General features: G+C 35.7%; 1 protein-coding gene across 9 annotated transcripts in view; it reads left to right on the top strand.

Moving 5' to 3' along the window:
- The window catches only part of RALYL (RALY RNA binding protein like), a 408,271-nt gene that overhangs the window by 191,518 nt on the left and 200,132 nt on the right, over positions 1 to 16,621 (top strand). The window lies entirely within an intron of this gene.

The following is a 16,621-nucleotide window of genomic DNA, read 5'->3' as shown; positions in this document are numbered from 1 at the left end:
TGGTAGGAGCCAGAGATCTTTCACTAGACCTCTGAACGATATTGCTCATATCCAAACCCATGTGTGTAATGGCTATGTCAAGAAAAGGTGAAGTGTAGCTACTGCTTTGGCTTTAACAAGTCATAAAGAATGGATACAGCTTATTCATTTTCAATTTCTCAGGCTGTGGAAATCTATTTTTCTGATTATTTGTAAAAATTGGGGCATTTGTGTTAGATGGGTTGTGTTTTGTCACAGCTGCTCAGCAGTAATTTAAAGTTTTATAACCCCTGTATTTTGGGTTCAAAAGAAAAACAGATTAAATAAATCCAATTACATTTTAGGGGAGATTACTTTGCAAGTTTTTTAGGAAAAGTTATATATATGAGTGAAATAAAAGGTCTCAAGTGATAAATGCAAGGCAGCAAAGTCAGTCTGTGGGATGGCATTATTAGAAGATGTTTCCTGGAGCAGCGGTCTCCGAGCAATAGGCCATGTAATGCCATCAGTGCATTATTTACAGCTCCTTGCACACTGGTCTGACCAGATTTTTTAAACTGTGTTTTCCTAAGGCAATAGATCTGTTATTACTATGACTACTGTTGCTAGTCTGTTTTGCTATTTCTTGTGGCATCTATAATATGCCAAGTGCTTTGTAGAAAGAGATGCTCTTCTCAGAGTACTTTTGTGCTTTGTATAGAAGGTAAGTGAAGTTGTTGTAAAAGAAATTAAGAGATCAATAATTGCTTGAATTGTTCAAATCTTTTAATAATAACAGACAGTTTATTCAATACTAAATTTCAACTGTATAATCTTAAAATACTTTGCTTTTCTGCAAAGTCTTGTGATGGCATATTTCATGCCTCAATTCCTGATGTATCAAGGAATATGAAGAATAAGCAAGGCAAAATCTTTTTTTAGCTGTTCCAAACTTCATTTACTCTTTTTGTATATGAAATACGGTTGTCATTGGTATTGTTTGACAAAGAGAATGTCTTTTTAAAAGTGGTATTTCACATTAGACAAACTGTTTCCATAAATTCTTTTTAATATCAGTAGACATTAACAGTCACCTCAGAATAATGAGGATCTGATAGAATTCCCTTGGCATTATGACCCAGAAGAAAAACTTATGTGAAAACTGCATTTGAATGAAAGAAGGTAACATGTAGACTCATTACTCAATGAAAAATTACTTTCTTCTCTGTCCTGAGAGCCTTGCATTCTGAAATAAACAGAACTTATCATTTTATATCAACAATCAAGGAATGGAAAAGGGACAAGAAAAGCCTTTTACAGATGTACAAATAAACTTGATTAGAATAGCTGAATTTTCTTTTAAATGGAATTAGAGTATAGGAGTAATATAATGTGACCTGGATGGTAGTCAGTTGTGGAAAGCTGTTTGAACAAAAGAATGTTTGAAAAACATTATCCTATAGTATATGCCTGATAGTACTATGCACTCTAGTACTCAGTACCTCACAAAGGAAGGAATAATTTAATTTAGACCTCATTATTAATCTACATTAGTTCTTTCATGGTTTTGGCAAACTGACCATTTATGTTAGCTCCTGTCTTCTATGGAGTCCTGCTGTTCAAAATTATGATATCCTCTACAGCAGCTTTACCTGCAAGTCAGAAAATGTTCACATATTTGTAACTGAAATTAAAAATTGAACTTGTAAATTCCTATAGTTGTATACAATGCTGCACAATTCACTGAAGATCCTGCCAATGCTTCTTCTGAGGTGGAGTCCCAAAGTCTTAGGCTCCACAGGTACATAAAAGACATTTTGTTTGACAAATTCCTCAGAAGTACAAATCTAAAGCACTGGTAGTGCCCTCCATCTTGCCAGCTTCCTGTGGGTCATCATAATTGGCCTGCTGGCCTCTGAACAACTCTCAAGCTTCTACTGATGTGTTTGGTGGCCAATGATATGCAATGGCTATGCTGTGGATATTATAACTTCAGGGAAGTGGATTTCATGAGCTGTGTGATTATTTCCAAGTTTTCTGTTCCATGAAGAACAACATGTTCTGAAAAGCTGTGGGGAAGAGATCATAAAAGAACACAAAAAACATGCTTAAGAAATTTATTGGTATTATTGTGAAGTTCAGTGTAGTTTCTTGAAGTGATATTATAATCTTCATGGAAATAGCTTGTTTTCCTGCTCACAGGGCAGGGAGAGGTCAGTATTGGGCACAGGAGTCTGCTTCACAATGGTTATTTTGTGAATTTCTTCAAGCTGGAACCAAGAACATGTTCAAGTTGGTCTAGGACAAAACTAAACTACAAGTTATGTTCCCAGCTGTGGGAACACACCCACATAATCCTCTCTGCTGTATCACCTCAAAAGTTTAAACACATCTGAGTTAGACAACATTTGCCCATATTCGCCTCTTTGCCACATGAGGCAAAGAGACAGGGTGAAGAGGAATTCTTCTGAGGAAATACTAAGCCTGTCCATGAGCTTTAGCAAGGGTGATTTCACCCCTCTGTAGTGAGAGAACTAGAGACCTGCTTCTTCCAAAGCAAATGGTGCAAGACCCTCACTGCAGCTGTGGGTTGAACAAGCTGCAGCAAGAATGAAACTTTGGGGTACATGATGGAGAATACAGTTCTTCACCTAATATTTTCTCCTGCTTTCATAGTTTTTCATAAGGGTCACAACGACGCTATTTTAACTTCTTTATCCATTCCAGCACACATGAATTCTGTGAAGTCAAATACCACGTAAAATACATTTAATGTTCTGTAACTTTATGCTATATATTCCTGTTTACCCTGTGCAGTTGACAAATATATGTAACAGCTTCCATCTAAAATTCTGGTATAGCTATCACAGCAACTTCTACATCATAATGTCTCCTTGATTTGCTTGGTTTATAGTTCAAAGTCTTATGTTTTATAATTATATGACCTAATTTTTTTTTCCTCTTTCATGCACAATTTTAAATCAGAATAATTCCTTTAACCTCAGAATATGTTTTAATTTACCCCAGAATAAGAGCCTGACCAACACACAGGCACCTTGAGAAAGCAAATTAAATGCTGCAAGGCTAGTACTTTTGGTGTCTTCGGTTGCTTTCTTTAACATACTATGCAATTTCATTCTTGGAGGCTAATAAAAAGGAAAAAGATTACAGTACCAAGAGTATGAAAGACACTGTAGTTCTTCAGTTGATGCCCTTTTTAACTAATAAATTATTTCCACTCTATCTTCAATCCTGTTTTGTTGCTGTAAGTATTATTCACGTATGTCTGCCTTCAGGTCTAAATTAGATGCAGTCTCTGAGTACCAAGTGAGTGCATATTGACATGTAGTCTAAGGCAAGATAGTGGTTGCAGATAATTATTTTGGGTGACATACTCTATTGCACATCCTTTTGAGAAGCATAGAAGCCCTGCAGGGGCTTTCTAAACAATGACTACCTAGTAGAAAACATCCAAGGAGGAGAGCAGGTAATAAGGAGAGCTTTTAGAGAGACTTGACATATACCTTTATTGTAAATTGAATTGACGTGACAATAGGGCTGGTTTTCCTTTTGTTTCCCTTGTCTCTACTCAAAACAGATCCTCTCTATTTTATACTTATAATGTCTAGCAACACTGAGAGATTTAAATACAAATTTGCAGAACTAGGATTATCCAGAGTGAATTAATTTTTCACCTCAGTCCGAAATCCAGACAACATTAATTATGTCATGAATATTTGTATTAAAAAAAAAAAAAAACAAAAAAACAAAAAAACAAATCCCAAAACTTACGCTGTTTTAGTGAACTCATATGTGAAAAATGCACTTTGGCTTTAAAAATGACACATTTATCCAAATTTTCTTCATGACTAAGTTTTCTTTGAACCAGTGGTACACTGAGAAAGGAAATTAAAAACTGAATTAGTGATTATTCAGTTTTGACTTTGCCATCAGCCTTCAGTCAGTAACACTTAAATACAGCAATCATTCATTTGTACCAACATAACTCATGACTTATTGAAGCAGTCTTGTTATTCCTACTCACCTACCTCCAGCTACCATAATGGCAGGATAAACCTGTGCAGGATAACAGGAAAGCAATGCTGTCTTGTTTTAAAGTGTATGGTGGAAGAGCAACTGAAAATGTTTCTTATTTTGCTTCTGGCAAATCTATAAACACTTAAGTTTTAATGTGGGTCAAAACATTCTAGACAACAACAATGGCTGTCTTAGAGAAATCCCAGACATTGTACTGCTACAATGAAAAAGTGGGCATGTTTTGGTATTTTAATGTATATTTTAATGAGACCTTAAAAATAGCAAACTTTACATACATAAAATAATTCATGATATATTCAAACTATATTTCAAGTCTTACACTTTTAGGAGATAGGATATTGCATGTTCATATTACTGGCCCAGAAATGGTGATACACTTTACAGAAGATCCTTTGTCCCATTGTAACTTTTGTAGATGTACATTCTAATGTTTTGCACTTACCAGCATTGCACCATGAGTAAATAATCTGAGGACTGTAACTCAGTAATATGCATGTAATTGTCTATCAAGTGAGACTTAGACTGCTATTTAAGTTCTGATAAGCAATAATAACTATACATTGTATGTTTTTCAACATTTAAATGTTGTACCTCAAAGAATATTTTATTCTTCTGGTATAATAATCCTGACTTTTCTGAATAGTGTTTAAGCACTTAAATGTTTAATACACTTGTGAAATGCTGTATATAATTATCATGTGAGTTTAAACAAAAAAAAATATGTTTAAATAAGCAAATACTTGAATCAGCAGAAAATATTAATCCATAAACTTATCCACAAACCTGTAAAACCTGGGAGATGTCATAGAGCTTGACTTATTGTGGGGATGACTTTTACATTTGCTGAACTCATATAACTATGTGCAGAATACTTCCCCAAATGGAATCAATTACTATTGTAAAATAGCTGTCAACATGAGGGCCAAGTTTTGAGAAAGTTTATGTGATCCAATATTTTTATGTTGAACAAAACATAAAGTAATGATAAAGAATAAATTTAAATACCAAGTGGTGTTCTTACAAAAACAAACAAACAAACGTTCTTGGTTTCAGCTGGGATGGAGTTACTTTTCTTCCTGGTAGCTGATATAATGTGTTTTGGATTTAGTATGAGAACGATGTTGATAACACACAGATGGTTTTAGTTGTTGCTAAGTAGTGTTTATACTAAGTTAAGGTTTTTTCAGCTTCTCATGTCCTGCCAGCAAGAATGCTGGAGGAGCACAAGAGTCTGTGATGGGACACAGCCAGGACAGCTGACCCAAACTGGCCAAAGGAATATTCTGTACCATGTCACATCATGCCCAGTATATAAACTCGGGCGATTTGGCTGGGAGGGCCAGGTCGCTGCTAGGGGAACTTGCTGAGCATCAGTCAGCGGGTGGTGAGCAATCGCATTGTGCATCACTTGTCTTTCGTGGGTTTTATTTCACTCTCTTTTTGTTATCTTCCTTTTCATTATAGTTATTATTATTTTATATTTTATTTCAATTATTAGACTGTTTTTATCTCAACTCATGAGTTTTACTTGTTCTCAGTTCTCCTCCCCATCCCACCAGAGTAGTGGGGAGGAGTGAGCGAACAACTGCATGGTGCTTAGTTTCTGGCTGGGGTTAAACCATGGCAAAAACAAACAATCAAAATCCACAAGAATTATGTATATGTAGTCATGACGAAAATAATGTCTTCAATGTCTCAGGAACCTAGACTGAAACTAAGGATATCAACTTAAACCTGTGCTGTCTTTGTTAAAGTCTTTTCCACTAAATCACTTCTTAGTCAGTGTCCTCATCGTCCAGCCCTCAGGCATGAACAGAATATTACAGAACTTCTCAAAAATTATTAATTAACCTTCCACAGCTTAGTTCTGTGGTTGTTAAATTTTACCCACTAGAACTGACTCTTTAATCCTATTTCAATCTGTTCCCATATTTGGGAACCAGTGTAATCCTGTTTCAGTCTACTCCTGCATGCAAGAACAGGGACCCTGTCTAAATCTAGCTCATAGGTCTCCACCTTCTTGATGACCACCCATGTCCTTGTGGTCTTGGTGCGGCCTGTGTAACAGCAGACTTGTCAAGTCTCACTGTAGGGGATCATTGCTCATAGGGGTCTTCTGATATTGGATAATTTCCATATGTCCATTCCCATTACACATTTTGATACTTTCTGTTGTTGAATCAGTAAGGTTCATTGTGGCTATAGTCTACAGCCATAACAGCAGACTATGCTACAGCACTACAACACAGTTTCTTTCCTTATGCTCTTGAACCTAAGAAGATGATTAACTCTTGTTGTCATTCCATAGTCCTGTTTGTTCTGTGTGTTTTTAATCAGTGTTTTATCATCCTGTAGTCACATTGACATGAACCATTTCAAGAAACTGCAATTTAGATCTGACTTTCTGGCAGAACTAAAAGCTTTTCATGTTCAGAAAAGTACAAGTGCATATTAAGAAAATAGATTAGCTATGAGGTGAACTCATGAGAGCAAAGCTTTACTTTTTGATTGCTTGGGGTCTCGTCCTGTGAAATTCTTCATATATTCCTAAACTATGATAAACTAAAATTTGAAAAGTTGTGCCTGACACAAGATTGTGTACTCCGAACAGCCTGATGTCAGTTCATGCAAATGTTAAATATTTCCTCCGTCATAATGCAAAGAATAATGATCTGATCGCTTGCCATCAGCAGGTGTTTTTGTGAGAAAAACTTTCCTTCAAGGCTGTATACAGATGCATATAAGGATTCACTTAGTCTTCTGCATGGCCAGTTCATCTTTAAAATCATGGACAAGATGGTGTTATGGGATCTTTCTGTGTCTTTCTCTGCTGCTTGACATATCTGTATATAGCACAGGATTTCATCTACATTAAATGTTACTTTTTTCACTTCATCCTTGGGTTTCATAACATGCTACACTTTAAATCCCTCAAATCTGCTCACAAACAAATATTTACCTGTTCATGAGTCTGATATATCCATTGTAATGTTGTAAGTTCTTTTCAAAACCTTTAGATGGCGTTACCTCAAATTTCCCAGTACTTCTGCCTTTACTCCATGATATCTTGATGAGATTTTTTTAGTAAACAGTTATCTAGTAGTTCCTTCTTGATTTGAACAGAACTTTGTTTTATTTCTGTTGCAGGTCTATAAGAAATTAGAGAAATTGTTTTCCTTTGTGGCAGACAAAATCCTTTACATTTTCTTAAATATGTAATGTTTTGATTAGTGACTGCTGGGATCATGAAAATTTGTATAGTTAGTCTATAAAGTTTCATTCTGAACTGTCATAACATCATGCGGTGATAAAAACACTGTCATGATAGATTCTCTCATAACTTTCATTTCAGTGTCTCATGTGGGATGTACTGTATAAAAAAAAATTATCTCAAGGGTGCTCTGCAATCTTTGGTATTGTCCTAGGAAGTCTACAGCTTCACTTCTTTGCTTGATCTAGCTTGATTCAACTTCCATGCATTTGGCTTAATTCACTTAAACACAATCTCATCTGGACTGAGTCTGATATTTTCTATTTGATCATTTGACAATACTTTCTTCACTATTTCATCATATACTGATAGAGTTAGTGCTGCTAATATGTCTTTATCATGATTTTATATGTGTGCCTGCCACATCTCCACATTTTCTTATTCTGTTGTTAAAACATTTCACTTGCTGACCTTCTTCCAAAAGGCATACAGAGAAATTAATATCTGTTCCAGGGTGTATGGAAAGAGCACAGGTCAGATGATTTCTCATCTAAATCTGACTTGCCAATATTTGTCTTTCTAATCTGCAATTGGAAGTATGGGGGGGTTTTAACAGGTATTCCGCACTGAATGGGTGACAGGATAGAGTAATGCTATTTTAGTGTACTGCAGAATCCAGGCAAATCCCAGCCCTGCTATTTGTCTTTTGGACTATGACTGCTAAACCCATGAAATAGCTTTCCCTCCCAAGACATCACTCAGCTGTTTGGAGGAGAAAATATAGGAAATATTCCTCCTACTACAATACTGATGTAGCAGACAAAAATCCTTCACCTGATCATAGTCTCAGTTCATGGAGGCAGCTCTGCAGCATAATGAACTTTTAGGATCAGCCCTTCTCTCTTTCTTTCCCTTCTTAACAGCAAGGTCAGCTAAAATGTAAATGTTCTTTTTCTGTTTAGCTTAACTAAGACAAGAAATGCTTGTGAAGGCATATTGGCTATCTCAGATTTGAATTCATGTCTTAAGCCTACTTTCATTTCACACCTAAGGAAAATACAACAGAAGATATCTGTTTCTGTCTCATCAAGGGTCTATCTCAGGTTTCACATTTAATCCTACAATTCCTCCAACAATAAACAACTTCATCAACAAAACTGTGTAAATCATGTATATTGGGGAAAAAAAATATTAACACTTTATTAGCAACTCAATTATTTTTCAGCACTTCATACCCACAAAGTGAAATTCACAGACAAAAAAAAAAGGGGAGATATGACAAACAAGGTGCTCAGATTCTATACTACTGCTCCTTCCTTCCCCAGAGAAACCCCAGAGAAATCTCAGTTTTACTGAGCTCCAACACGGGCTTACAAAGTTCTGAGTAAAACTCAGTTTCTAGGTATTTAATGACTCAGAACTGAACACTGTTCATGTTCTTGATCGTTACAACTCTTTAAATGACTTTAGTCTCTTCTAGAAAATTAATGGCAGCTGAATCAGACCTTTTTCCATTGCAAGACCTGTAATTTTCAAAAGGCCAACTGAAAAAGAATTAGTCTGGGTTTTAGTATAAAGCTGGATATTTTCACATCTGTTTTAAGTTGTGTAGAGTCCCTCTATACCTTGCAGAATACCCCGTATTACTTACTTAAAAAATTATAATGTATCTGTAAGAAGACACTGTTGAAGTTCAAACCCAGCCTGGAATTTCTAATTTGACATATATGTAAACTTAGATTTATGAGTCCTGAGTTTTCTCCCACCAGATGATAACAGCCAGATAACAGAAAGCTGAGAACATGCGCTAGATTGTTCCAGAAAGAAGTACAAACATTTCCACAACTAATCCTCACTAGTGCTAGCTAAAACATGTCTCCCAGCTACCAATAAAGCTATCCTGCTTCATATTTCCTAATTAGCTTGATGACAGCTAGCTTTCTTTATGCCCCACTCTATTGCACAGCACAGACATGTCTTTTATCACACTGTAACAAAAAAAAAAAGGACAAATTTAATTTTATGTATCTATAAAAGCTGGACAGGACTTGCTTGAATGTCTCTGCTATGATAAGATCCATCTCTTTCCTTTTTCTTTTTTTTTTTTTTTTTTTTTAAGTGTGAGGTGGTGTGCTTAAACACTTAATATATTTTGTTTTCCTTTGCGTTAATCTCAGCATTTTAATTATTTTTTTTACTCTATTTCAGTTGCTTATTTATCTAGTCTTCTCCCTGATGTAAGGTTTCACTGATTGACGTTATCCAAAGACACTTTTGTTATGATCATAGTCATTCCTATGTGTTGTTAAAATCTCATTGAAAAGAGAGCATTTCCAATTGACTGCTGAGGTAATTTGTTGTAGACATCTGTCCCAGCTCTCCTACTGTTTGCAGTTAAATGGAAAATTTTAAGTCTCTTGTGCTTTCTTTCAGTCCGCTCCTGATACTTCATACAAATATGAAAGAGAGAGGAACAGAACTTAGTGAGTTTGAAGTCTTGAAACAAATTTGGGAAGTGTATAATGTTTTCTAGTTCTATTACCTTAAGTTTTCTGGACTCAAGGTCACTTCTCACTTCATGAAATCTATGTCTGTTTACTTAGTCTTTCAGGTGTAGCACACAATATTTGACTGAAAAAAGCAAATGTGAAACAAAGAGTAGATAACAAACAGATACTAAATGACAAGAAAACCTGTATTTGGCAAAATCTGAAGCCATTTCAGGATGTAATTCACTTCACAGTTGTACTCTAGGTGATAATTCAACATCTTAAATTTTAAAGAAACACTTCAAAATACTTACTTTTAATTATTTCTTCAGCTAAACATTATCCCTTGATTTGACACTGTCATAGAATTGTTGAATTATAGAATAATTTAGGTTGGAAGGGACTTCTAAAGTTCATCTAGCCCAACTTCCTGCTCAAAACAGGGCTGACTCAAAGCAGTGACAGTCCAGATTTGTTTTCAGCCACTTTATAATGCACCCACGCAGGTCATACCTCCCAGTCTTGGCTGCAAGGATGCTATGGGAGATTGTGTCAAAGACCTTGCTAAAGTCAAGGTGAAGAGCACTTACACTACCTCTTCCCTCATCCACTAAATCATTCATCCCATTGTAGAAAGCTCATTGGGCCGGTCAAGCATAATTTGCCCCAGCAAGTGTACTGGCTGCTCCTAGCCATCTTGTCCTTATGAGGCTGGACATGGCTCCCAGGATGATTTGCTTGTAATTGTCCAGTCTGTCTTATCTGTTTGGTCCCTCTTCAAAACTAAAAGCCATCCTGACCACACAAGTAGATCTGACATACATGTTGGAACAGCAACAGATTTATTGTCCTGCTCCAAGCTGCATAGGTCAGGCACAGGGCTCCCAAAAACCTTGAGGACATGATTTGCTTCTCTTCACATTCCTTTTTCACCCTCAACTTTTCCAAGTTCTGCCCCTTTAGCTCCTAAAAAAGTCTGCTCCTATCTACCTCTAACTCATTTTTCCTGGTTTTCTTAACTTTACAAATTTATTTGGTATTTATGAAAGATTGTCCTAGAAATGTCTCTGTTATTCATGAATTCTGTTAAGGTCATAAAACCCTGCCCTTGTTTTTTAAATCTGTAACATTTTGCCATGTTCACGTTACTACCTTTTAGTGATGCCAGAGGTGGGGATTAGCCATCTGCATGCAAAACTTAACAATTCCAATGAAGTGAAGTGATGTTAATTATTCCTGCAATTCCCCTATTTCTTGCGTTCTTTGAAGATGGGTGTGACATTTGCCTTTTTCCAGTCATCAGGGAGCTCTCTTGATGTCTCCAGCCATTTAAAGGCGATAAAGAGCAGCCCCACAACAGTATCAGCCAGTTCTCTTACTGCCCCTGATTGCGTTTTGTGAAGTGTCATAGGGGGGTTGATAATTATTTTAATAATAGGTATTTATATTTCAGCCCTTCACTATGCAAAGAAAAACAGATGTCACACTAGCTTTTAACAAAATCAGTAAATTCCTTGGTGTTTTCCATTTTCCACAAAAAGAATATTGCTTACTTTTATTTTTAGTCAAGACAAGAGTAACAAGATTGTGAATTTAAATCTGATTTCAAAAGCATTTTGTTTTCTAAGTGAACCACAAAGAAATAGATGATAAAGACCTTTGAGGTTACAGTGACTCCAGCAGATGATCTGGATGGTATCCATAAAGGGAACAGTTCTCCTGAAAAGAGTAGAAGAAAATACAGGAAAGGAGTATGCAATGGTGCTCTGCAAATCTGTGCAATGTTAATGATTGGTATTTTGGAACCTTATGAAGCTGGGCTATAGGGGTAGTAGGTAGGATGTTCCTTTTCTTCACTAGTGAAACAGGTCAGTTAAAAGAAATGAAAGAATATATTATAGAAACAAGAATTACTAGATATAAATTAGATAGATTTGGAATGAGATAAATATTTATGTAAGGTGAAAGATTTACTTTGAATTGGAACTCCTTATCTAAAAATGCACCTTAAAAGGCACAATTACAATATTGATTAGAACAATTAAGAGGATACTTTAAACAGATGCCATTTTAGAAATTCAGAAATCTAGCAAAAGTGTGGGGTTTTGTTTTGGTTTTGGTTTTGGTTTTGATTTTGTTTTCTGTTTGGGTTTCTTGTTAGTTTCTTTGGGTTTGGTTTGGGTTGGGTTTTTTACCTAATATACTTTAGTGCATCTGACAGATGGGACAAATTACCGTTCTAGAGTGTCAAAGAGTCACTCCTAACTGATATACCTAGTGGGAAAATTACTATTTGCCTTTGCCCACCTTTGAAAAACAAGCTCAGTGCTAGATGATCTTGCTGCAGTTCTAGGAGTTTCAATTGAAGGGACCTAGTTATATCTTGACTTGCAGCAATGAAATTTGACAATTGTGTAAATAAAACCACATCTATGTCTTAGGCAAATTATTGACGTTAGAAACCACATGGAGTTATTTTGGTTTGGATTGGGGTTTCTTAATTGCAAAAAAATAACTATTTTAGATTTTTTTAAAACTTAAAAAAATATTATTCCAAGAACGATTATTTAAAAAATTGTATTAGCAAAACCTTAACAGTGAAACTGAATGTGGTTTTTCTATATAAACCATGTGTATAATAACATTATGCCCCAACTTTTAATTTTGAAGCAACTATGTATGAAGACCCCAAAGTGAACTCTGCTGAAGCTTAAGCCATCCTCACCTGTTAAAATTCAATTCTAATAATGTTTTCAAAAGAGCATGAAAAAGGAGTTTATGGAAACACTTCCATGTCACCACTTTTGTGGAAGCCAGACTAGTTTTGTGGGTAAAAGGGTAGTTGCTGTTCTAGATTTTTGCTTTCTGAGGGTTCATTTTGATTCTTGGCCAGGTTTGTTCAAAATTATTAGAGAAAAGTTAAATGCAAACAATAAAATTACAGTAAGATAAAATCAGCACTCATACTAATTGCAGCAGCTGGAAAAGCAGTTGTGAATTTTTACAGCCTGACTTTAGAGGTCTTTATTTTTTGTTAATTGGCACTTACTGCTGCTTTATTTGTTATCTAGTCTTAAATTTTGGTTTTGATGTATTTATATCTACAGGCAGACAAGGAAGAAAAGGCAGAAAAACGGGATTTTTTTAGATGTAAATAATCAAAGTGGTTATGAATATTTTCTTTGGTATAATGTGCTACATGAGGTAACAATTTCAGTCTAATCTGCTGGAATTTTAAAACTATTTTGATCCTAGACAAAGTCTCTGTGTATAAGAAAGTCTTCCAAAAAAAAAAAAAAAAAAAAAAAAAGAGAAAAATAACAAGAAAGACACTATTTCCATAAGGAACATATTGACCATAATATAGTGGACAATAACAATATCAGCTTCACCACAAAATCCTGCTCTCTTTTTTTCTACCAACAGAACAGAAATCCATTAATAACAACAAAACTGTTTTTTAAACAGAATGTTCCCATTATATCACCCTTTCACCTTTCTCTTTTGCTTTTCATCCTGACATCCTTGATTTTTATTAACACTTACTATACTTATGAAGAATAACTTCTTTGCTTCTTTACACTGATATCATCATTTTGCTCATCATTCACTCAGTCCAAAACCATATTTTGACTCTTTCAGTAAAATTCCTGCATTTCCAGTTTTTATTTACCTCTCCCCGAAAAATCTACTTTCTTCTTTTTCTTACCCTTGCAAGTATCTATTTAACCAACAGCTCTTGCTCCCTTGTTATTTGCCTTGTTCCTCAGATCTGTTCCCTTCAGCTTCTAACAGGGAGCTTTGTTAATCCCGTACACTTTCAGTTCCCATTGAGGGGTCAGCATCCCTGTAAGGATGGAGGTGCAGGACTGCATGGTCATACCAGGTATGGCAAAAGCTCTGATGCAGGTTCCCACCACACTTTTTCATGAAAAACAAAAAGATTGGCAGTTCCTCATTGACTGACTTACTCAAAACATGACAAAAGACACATTAAATCCAATTTTCTCATAGTAACAGCGTCATAAGTACTATCATTTTACAAAAGCAAAGATGTGGTTCATTCGGGTGTGTTCAGACTATACGGCTAAAGCGCATAAGCTACTGGGCAAGAATGTTTTGTAAAAAGCCAAATCACAGGAGTTGATCTCACCATGATTAATATTCAGTTAAGTGGAATAATACACAGAGCAGAAAGGTGAAGCATTGTAATTTATTGTAACTTCATGTCTTTTCTCTGTGAAATTGTACACTACCTTGGAAGCAATGCCTGAAAGGGTAATTGGTTCAGGGCCTGGCCTAGTGTCACAGATACTGATGGATTTAACCACAGTCTCAGTAGCAAGACAGCAGCTTTAACTCCTTCAAGAGTTAAGTATTCTCCCAGTCCCGGTCAATATGCTACATGAATTTTGTGAAAGGGCAGTCTGGGGATAGTAATTCACAGGGAATGTAATTGTTTTTTTTCTTTTTAGTGATTATGTAAAATTGCCAGTAGTCTTCCAAGCCATCTGTTTTAAATTTTGATGATATGCAGTATATCTATAGTGAGATACTTTGACAATGAACTGCATCACCACTGTATACAATATATTTATTCCAGTAAAAGTTCATTAGTATTCACAGGGATCCTCTGGCTTTGTGATACTAGCAGAAAATGTCAAATTGTTCTTAGAATTTATAAGAAGGTATAAAATTCATGAGCTGAGACAATGAAAATCCCAGAAAAATGATGGCTTCCATATTTTGTACTCATTTTGGCATATGATTTCTTTATGTCTACAGAAATGAAGGCTAGTCACCTAACCTTTCATCAAGTCAGCATTTTCTGAAATACAAAGACATGGGAAGTGCTTACTAATGATTGCTTGGCACCCATCCTAATATATCTAGAATGAGAACAGCAAGAGAAAAAAATACAGCAAGTTCCATAGTATGGCATTCAGATCCCAGTTTATTCACTTCAATAAAGCTTCCTTCAGAATACATGCCATTATGCTCTTGGCATCTTGGTAAGAAGAGAATGTCTTAGTGTCCTTCAAGAATCTAGAAATTTAACTTAGATTTTTATTTTTTCAAATAAAATAATGGGAAAGAGAGAAGGGTACCAAATATGTGTAAAAAGAAAATAGATACTTCACTGAGACTTCTTGTGCTTAATTTGAATGCAAGCCAAATGTCTATCTATTACAAAATACAATTTCCTAATTCCAAAGCCTGTTGCAGAAGAAATCAGTATTGATAGATAGAGAAGAACCAATTATGTTACAAAAATGCACTGGTTGATTAGGTACAAATGGTCACAAGCTGCTCTTATTTAGTACATTTGCTGCTCATAAAGGTCGATTTTATAAACCTTGAAAGAAGACATGAGCAAGTTCAATTTAGAGAAAGAGCTGAAATGGGCAAATACGAACAGAAACAATTAAAATATTTTAATTGTTGCCAAAAGAGAAATAATCTTGAAAAGAAACTGGTCTGCTTGAAACTATAAAAAACTCACAGTCTGAGAAAGCTGTAGGTAACTGAAACAATAAAATATGTAGAAAAACTAAATTAGATTAGATCTATGAGTATTATAAGTATAAAGAACAAAGAGAATTTGAAAGAAGTGTATCAATGCATTGCTGAGAAGAAATGTGGGGTATTTATTTTAGTTTCAATATAGATGTATATGTAAGGTTTTTCTTCCCCTGTATTTGGCAATTGCCAGATACATTCAGATCACACAATGATGGTGACATAGTTTCCATTCCAGAATTCATTACAGAGGTATAAAAAAGTTATCTTCAAATTCTGAAAAGTAATCTTCATCCCTGAATTTCTAAAGAACTAACAGGGATGTTCTCCAGGGAGATTCTCAGCTGCTAATATTTGGAGAGTTATCTTCAGTAAGTCTTGAAATGGAGTAAGAGTTTCAGAAAGGTAGAATTTTCACAGGGAAAAAATGTTCAGTTCACATATTTTAAAACAAATCAGGAGTGAAGTGGCTTATTGATTTATTAACAACACAGAATTAATTGGAACTCATGATCCATATCAATAGCAAGAGATCAACCTCAATGCTAGGCACTTGTAAAATTTTAAGAAATGTTACCAACAGTTTGAAATCCCCCTCTAGAATTAATCCCAACAGAACACATCCCTGTTGTGGGAGATGCATGCCCCACCTTCCCCCCTGCTATCACCCAGGGGTGGATGGCAGCCCTTGGGAGGTGATCATGAGCTCCTGGGTTGCAGGTCCCAGGGTACCCCCATCTTGGCTGTGGGTGAGATAGAGGCAGCAGCTGGGGGTGCCCATGGGAAGGCCATCCTGCCAGGTCCAGGCAAAGCCCCTGGGCCATGGGGGCCATGACAGGCTCACTCAACACGCCCACTGCCCTAATCCTCTCTTCTGCCCACTACAAATTTGTGTTTCACTTGCATTTCTGTTTAGCTGACTTTTTTTTTTCCAAAAAACTTCTGGTAATTCCCCAGTTACTGTTTAATCCAGTCAATTATTATTTTCCTCTTTACCATGATCAGTTTTGGGTAAATGCTGTCTCAGGTTGTTTGGACATCCCACATCCTTACACTCGCTCCTGTCTTGTTGGCTGCAGTTATCCTGGCCTATTTGCCAAGGGTGGGCCCTGCGAGCACACCCACTAGAAAAAAAATGAACATTATATAAGTAATTAAAAATGGTAAAAGGACCAAGCTGTGTAACATTAGTCCTGTCATAATTGTTTTAAATTGCAGGGAAAAATAGTGAAATTGCTGCTGTGGGGCTTGACTGATCAAGAATGAACATGGGGATAATGTTACTAAAGTCAGCATGACTTTACTGAAAATAGTGCTTGAGAAATTAAATATGTATCCTTTTTTATATTTTAACACCATATAGTAAGGCTGAACTCATGTAACA

The sequence above is a fragment of the Strix aluco genome, chromosome 1, assembly GCF_031877795.1.
Source record: "Strix aluco isolate bStrAlu1 chromosome 1, bStrAlu1.hap1, whole genome shotgun sequence".
Lineage (NCBI taxonomy): Eukaryota > Metazoa > Chordata > Aves > Strigiformes > Strigidae > Strix > Strix aluco.
Note: the sequence above shows the minus strand (reverse complement) of the source record. Positions and strands in the feature narration are given on the sequence as shown.